This window comes from Labrus mixtus, chromosome 8 (genome assembly GCF_963584025.1).
Source record: "Labrus mixtus chromosome 8, fLabMix1.1, whole genome shotgun sequence".
In the NCBI taxonomy this organism is placed as follows: Eukaryota; Metazoa; Chordata; class Actinopteri; order Labriformes; family Labridae; genus Labrus; species Labrus mixtus.
The window spans coordinates 11,079,758-11,086,794 of record NC_083619.1 but is presented as its reverse complement, the minus strand read 5'-3'; positions in this window follow the sequence as shown (position 1 = coordinate 11,086,794).

Sequence of the window (7,037 nt, the reverse complement as noted above, 5' to 3'; positions counted from 1 at the left end):
TGGTGTGTGTGTGTGTGTGTGTGTGTGTGTGTGTGTGTGTGTGTGTGTGTGTGTGTGTGTGTGTGTGTGTGTGTGTGTGTGTGTGTGTGTGTGTGTGTGTGTGTGTGTGTGTGTGTGTGTGTGTGTGTGTGTGTGTGTGTGTGTGTGTGTAAAACTGGAGCATACAAGGAGGTAAGATGAGCAAAAGGGTAATGGTGGTGTACATCCTATAATCAGGTGTTGAGTTTCTGTTTGTGGGTGAATGAGTTTATCAATATTACAGTGATACGTGAACCGGAGGCTGACACTGAAAGGAAGTCAAGCAAACAATGGAGGTTAACTTAAAGAGCAGCTTTAAATGTTGGTACATTTTTGCTCTCTTGCTAGAGGTTTCAGGCAATGTGCAGAGTTAGCTAGCAGCCAGTTAGCTTAAGTTTAGCACAAAGACTAAACGGGGGGAAATGGCTAGCTCTAACCAAAGGTAACAAGCCCACTAATTAGCTAACAAGGTAATTTTTTTTTACTAATTTGTCTAATTGGTCTAATTTGTTAATAAAGTTGATCTTCGCACTGCAAGTGTTGCTGGAGCTTTTTGACCTCGTCAAGCCTTTCACTCTTCATGCACCTTGTTAGTTGGTGAAGTTATGGCAGAACATCCTCTGCTTCTTCATTTTTGTTTTACAAAAAAACAAGTAGCCTATTATAAACACGATTTGGATAGTAATGTGCCAGAAAATTTTGGCTATACATCTGGGCTTAGCCTAATTAAAAAAAAAAAAAACAAGACATAATCGAGTAGCTGTGGCTAGCAGTAGGCCTATGTTAGCTCAATTTAACATAATGATTGTAGTGGTTGGGGGAGAAAGTTAGCCTAGCCTTGTTAAAAGATGAAATAAAACTGTAAGCACTCCTTAAACAAAAACTATAGAACCCAACATTAAGGAGTAATGTTTTGGATAATTAAAAAGGGAAATGTCAAGTAAAACCACCACCCTAACTGAAGCTAGTCAACAAAACGTATCTTGTTTGTCTAATTCTTATAAAAGCCAAACAACCATAGTTTGTTTACAAAAGACCGCAGGTTGTTTGATTACTGTCAAATAACTAGTCTGGGTCATACCCCTTGTAAAAGCTTTTATTTATTTTTTTACAAACTGCAGGTAAGCTTAATGTTGTCAACACGGGAAAGTTAGCTTGTCATGGTGAAAAGTGCTCCGTCCAAAGTAGCAAAATCCATCAACCAGCTTCCTTGTATGTCATTAATCAACGCATTTTATCACGTTTGTTTAAATAACATAACGCATAGTAAACAAAGTCAACTTTTGTTGTTTTACAAAAGACTCCTGGAAGTCGCTGCTCCTGTCGACCAAGAAAAGTGTGTGGCATCATCCGCTCAAATTTGCAGCTCTCTTATGTAGGCTAGAGTGTAATCATCATAAATTCACTTTCCTTACCTACACTGCTCTGGAAAATGATAATAGGAGCCCTGGCAGAGACTCAAATCTCAAAATTGAGATTTGAAAATAGAATTTATGGGCAAAAATATCTTTAGACAAGATAAAAATAGCATGGGAAGGATAAAGAGAGGCATGTTGGAGATAAGCGGACTGGAGTTAGTCAAAGAAAATGGTGCAAAAATACCCCAGATCAATTTGCCGATTGCCTGTCTCAGTATGAAATATAATTGTGTTGCTTTTGAGTTGGAGCTTATTCTGAATAAGCATGTTGTTATCTCACTTCTGCAGCCATATCCACTGGATTAACATAATTGTGAACGCGTCTGGGCACCAAGAATACACTAGCACACAATGCAGCTCATTTCCAGCTGTGATTGTGTGTGCATGTGCTTGGTCACTTGTGTTTTTGCAAGGCACATGTGTTTGTGCAGCTATGACTGTGAGCTAAAAATGAGCAGACAATAAAGCTGACATACATTTTTTACTTTTGACGCTAATTAGACACTAGTTTAACCTCAAAATACCCAGAGAGCACAAGGAGGGTGCAATCAGATTCAAAGAGCATGAAGAGGTCAGACAAGACAAAGAAAAAAAACTCTTCTCCAGGCAGAAGTATGACGCACAAAACGACACACCAACTCCTCTCAAATGACCTTTTATTGCTGGGGAAGGATACAGAGTTGTCAGGCCCCTGAGCCTGTGTGCAGACATGTAACAGCAGTAGGACCAAGCTCCTCTCTGCCAAGTAAATGCAAGGGCTTCCTTTTCACTAAAAATCGATATCCACATTCGCAGAGGAGGGCTGAGTATCAATATCAGGTCCAATAGAAAACATACAGTATGTAACATAAGATTGAACACAATAATTTCATAGAGTTAAAGGAAATTCCAGCAGACAAAGTCTCTGATAATGATGACAAAAATGAAAAAGAAAAAAGTCATTCTTGGCCTGGAAAGAAAACCAGACATTTTGCTTATTTCTGTCCATCTGTTTGTGCATCAGTGTGGTCAAAAAAGAAAAAAAAGGAAATCATTTGAGCAAAGGAAAGTACAAAACTCTTTTTACACTTTGCATTTTTACAACTGTAAGCTTAGATATATATTTCACTTAATATAAGTTGCAGCAGTACCTTTTTTTCAGTAGTTCAGCAGTACGGGCGGTTGGATTTGGCTGAGAGTTTTTTTTGTTGTTGTTGCTGTCATCCATATGTGGCAGTGATTAATGATGTAATTTTGTTGAAATAACTGAAAATATGCCCCCAGTTCCCAAGCAGCAACACTCTGGAAATATCCTTATTTCCAACTTTGGTGGAAATCATTCCACTGCGACTAAAGGGTTTTCTTCCTGTTTAGTGTGTGTTAGTGTATGTGTATGAGTGAGGGTATTTGTAAGTAGATGTGTCAGAGGGCTATTACGGTCGGTTAGAGCCGTTCTTACTTGATGTCACATCTACCATCTGCAGGCATTTTGCAGTGGCCAGTTAGCCTTCAGCTCAGTGGATGCACACAATGGTGCAAAGAACACGAGTTACACCACCAGAGGCAGGAACAAGCCCGCAGGAGCCTCTGCATGCAGCCGCTGTGTGAGATGCATTTCCTCGGCTATTCACTGAACTGACTTTGAGTCACAGCTGTGCTATTGATGTGACCACAGCCAGCTGAGTGCATCTCTGTCCTGAAGCACCTCCTGAAAACTATACCTCAGCCTGAAAGACGGATGTGTGGATACACAAATAAGCACACAAATATCTCTATTAATACCACCAGGTATCAAATTTATGAAACAAAGGGAAAGGAACATATTTGCTTTGTTGACAAGGGTTAAACAAGAGATTATTACCACTCTCAGGTTGTCATCTGAAAGCTACAACCACTAGCCTGTTAGCTTAGCTCAGCTTAGTTTAGCTTGTTTTAGCCTAGTTAAGTTTAGCAAAGGTGTAATGTTAGCCTAACTATGTTCAAACACAAAAAAATAAAAATGTTTAATCTGAAACACAAAGTGATAGTTATAAAGTAGTGTACATGACAGGGACACTACTTTTGTCAAAGTTTGGACATAAAAATAAAAATAATAGTACCATACTTAGGATTCAGGACACGTGGAAATATGCTAAAAAAATTATTGTGGAGATTGTGACCACTCTGTCTGTTCTCTAAAGCTACACCAATATAATGCTAGCTTAGCTTAGCATAAAGAATGGAAGCCTAGCTCTGTCCTAAAAATACAAATACAAATGTCAGCTATTGATTTTTATCCAGTAAGCCTGGCTCCAGCTACAATTTAAAAAACATATGCCAATTTTTTATCCACACGAGTAGCACTGCTCAATGAACTGTAAGGAATTTTGGTGCCTTTCTAAAGGGTGCATGTTTACCCTCCTCGATTGTCTTCATTAGTCCCTTAGTGCATAGTTTCCCAGGTACTTAAATAGCTCCTGACCGAAGAATAGGCAGGTATTTCCCTCGATTACTTAAATTTTTTGTTTTTATACAGCTTGCAGAGAGTAAAAACAAGGTAAATGTATTTATTACCGGCTAAGAAACTCTGTTAGTGTGTTTTTTTCTCTCCATTTGATCAGGGTATGGTCATTTTCCTGTTTTCAGTCTTCGTGCTAAGCTAAGCTAAAAATGTTGCTAGCTGTAGCCTCATATTTAAAAGACAGGCGTAAACGTCTTATCAGTCCTGTCATATTTGTAACGTCAAGAATCCTAAGGTGCACATTTCCAAATATAACTCCTTTAAATTTTAGATAGTGTTGTTTTGACGATGTGGGAAGATGCTGTTCTGGTTTGAGTCAGTAACGAGAGAAGAGCTCTTCTTTTAAGCTTTTATACAGCACAATATACTCAGAGGTTATTCGTGTTGGAGTCGATGAGAGCGGGAGAACTGATGCTTTTGTCTCTGTGTGTCAGAGCACATGCATACATGTGCCTCTAAATATGGTCTGAGTTTGCAGTGTGGGGGTGTAAAAAGTGCATAATATTGGATTTCAGCTCATCCACTTAGTATGTTATTGAAGCTGGGCATATTCAGCTTCTGTAAAGTACCTCCAAGTGCCCACATGGAGCGGGAACTGTCGATACTGAGGGTTTTCAGAGCCTGGTGTTTGCTTTGTGTGCTATGCACAAGAATAGAAAGTATGTATGATCATTTAAAAAAGAACAACATGTGGAAATATTTTCTTATTTCATCTGTGTTACTGCGCCTACATGAATGAGGACAACAGGCTGGCCTATTTCCAGGTCGCACACTCACCCTTGCCCGTGGCATCACATGGCATAATCTAACATAATGTAAAAAATTCCTTACAGTTGAGACCATATGCTTGTACAGTATATAGATATAGATGAGAGTGAACTTCACAAACCCTAAAAAGACATGCACATTATGCAATATATACTGAAGGACCTCATGCAAATTGAAAAACCAAAGCAATGAAAGCAACCAGCAACCAAGGACTCAAATGTTCAGAGGCTTCTCCACATACTGCTTTAGTAGGCAACTAACAGGTACAGTACTCAGGTCGCTATTGGCATGCAGTGACATTTGCTGTGCCAGTTAGTATGTTAAGGTTGGCAGATCACTCCCTATGATGATGGAGCGCAAACGAACATGTGAAGATTCATTCCTGAGGGTCATAAATATACTAATCAACGGAGATTCTATATTTAACAGAACCATCGACTGCTCTATTTGAACTGCTTTGACTTCAACACACCTTTGACAGGGCTAACATGACTCTCCATTGCAGGGGAAGCATAGGTATACTTAATAACATTAATAACGCATGAGAGCGCTGCTCTGAAACTTGAACACCTAATATTGGAATTCAGTCATCATTATCGTTATTAATTACACCATGTACTTTTTATGTGACTGTCTGAAAAAGGTCAATAAGATGAAGTGAACAATGGTGTAATTATACATTGTGAAAACAATGACTTTGAATTTTAAGGTCATTTTGTACAAGTAACAATATAGCAAATGCAGTAAATGTGTGAACAAATGTTTCTCAGTAGTTTTGCAGATTACGTTACATAATGAGACAACACATTGTTCAGAGTCAGAGTGCGGATTAATGAAATAACTGCTCCAACATTAGAATAATTCATTTTCTCACCTTTTTCAACCTTATAGTCTGTTACGCGTTGGACCGTCCAAGAATTAAATACTCAAATTAGTAGAAAAACTATCGTGGGAGGTTCTATTTTATACATTTCTACAACCAGAAAAAGCAGAGTTCTTAGTACAAAACAATGCTCTGGTTTGTTTATGTGCCCCATAACCATGACAGTGAGCCAGTATGCTAATACAGGACCCTGAAACTGGAGCAGTTAAATGGAATTCAACCATTATTTAATTAAATTATCCACACCTGTACCTTTCTAACTGTAACGTCAAACTCTCCAATGGAAAAAGGGTCTATATCACAACAATTTGCAGCTTTCAAAATCAAACTTGTATAAAGTAAAATCTTCATAGTATAAAATTATTTAAAGAACAGCAGGTCTGAGCTCTGTAATATTTTACGCCCCCCTTTTCTGGTCCCTCATTTGTTCATTAGGATCAGACACAACTTATTGTACACGTACAGCATTTGGTTCTTTCCTGCTTCTTTAAGTACATAACAGTCAATGCCAGTGGTGTAGTACAGCCACTTAAAAAGAAGATACTTATCATATTTACCTACACAAAAGCTATCTTATTGCTTCAAACTGTCGTCACAGAAGATTCATTCAATTCCATGTTTAATAAAACTCACCTGATCCAAAGCATAAATAAAAATGTTTTTTTTACTAACTATGAAAAAAAGTAAGAGCAACAAGAGCATTTTAAATAACTAACTCAAATGATTTCATAGGATCTTACATATGTTTATCTCTTATTTGTCAGTAGCTCTCGAGGGTCGTCTACACCACATAAGGCTTTTTGGTGCATCAACAGTGCATGCAGAAACAGCGAGGACACGGCACTCAAACCAACAGTGACAGGATGAAGTAGAAATAAATTATAACACTCTCCTGTTTACTCGTCATCCTGCAGGGCTCCCTGCCAAAACAGTCCTCAGCAGCCGGCTCTCAACTTCACAAATAGATCTTCAACACAAAACCCTGGACTGCAGCTTGTTTCTGGGCTAATAGGTGAGATAGCTGAACCATCAGTGGAAAAAATGCAGCTGCAAACACTCCTGAGTGCGGCATGCATGCGTCTAATCTTCTCCTTTCATTCCTGTGAGCAGAATGAACACACCACTTTCACTTTAATTGTGCGTGTTGCCATTATGGAGGTCCACTGCTAAATGTTGTGTGTGCAAAAAATGCTTTTTCAGTAGGATCGATTAGATTTTCATCTTGATTTGTAAGAAGGGTACTCATCAATTTAGTAAAACGATAGATACAAACAAATTTTATGACCAGATTTTACCCCTCATTGGCGCAAACTACTTTTGTGACAGTAGCATTGGGTTTTGGTCTTCTGACTCATCCCTAGAACTCTAAAGGTGGCAGTATCTCAGTCTGTAGGGACTGGTTGGGAACCGGAGGGTCACGGGTTCAAGTCCCATTGCGGACCAAATATGGAAGTTGGTCTGGTAGCTGGAG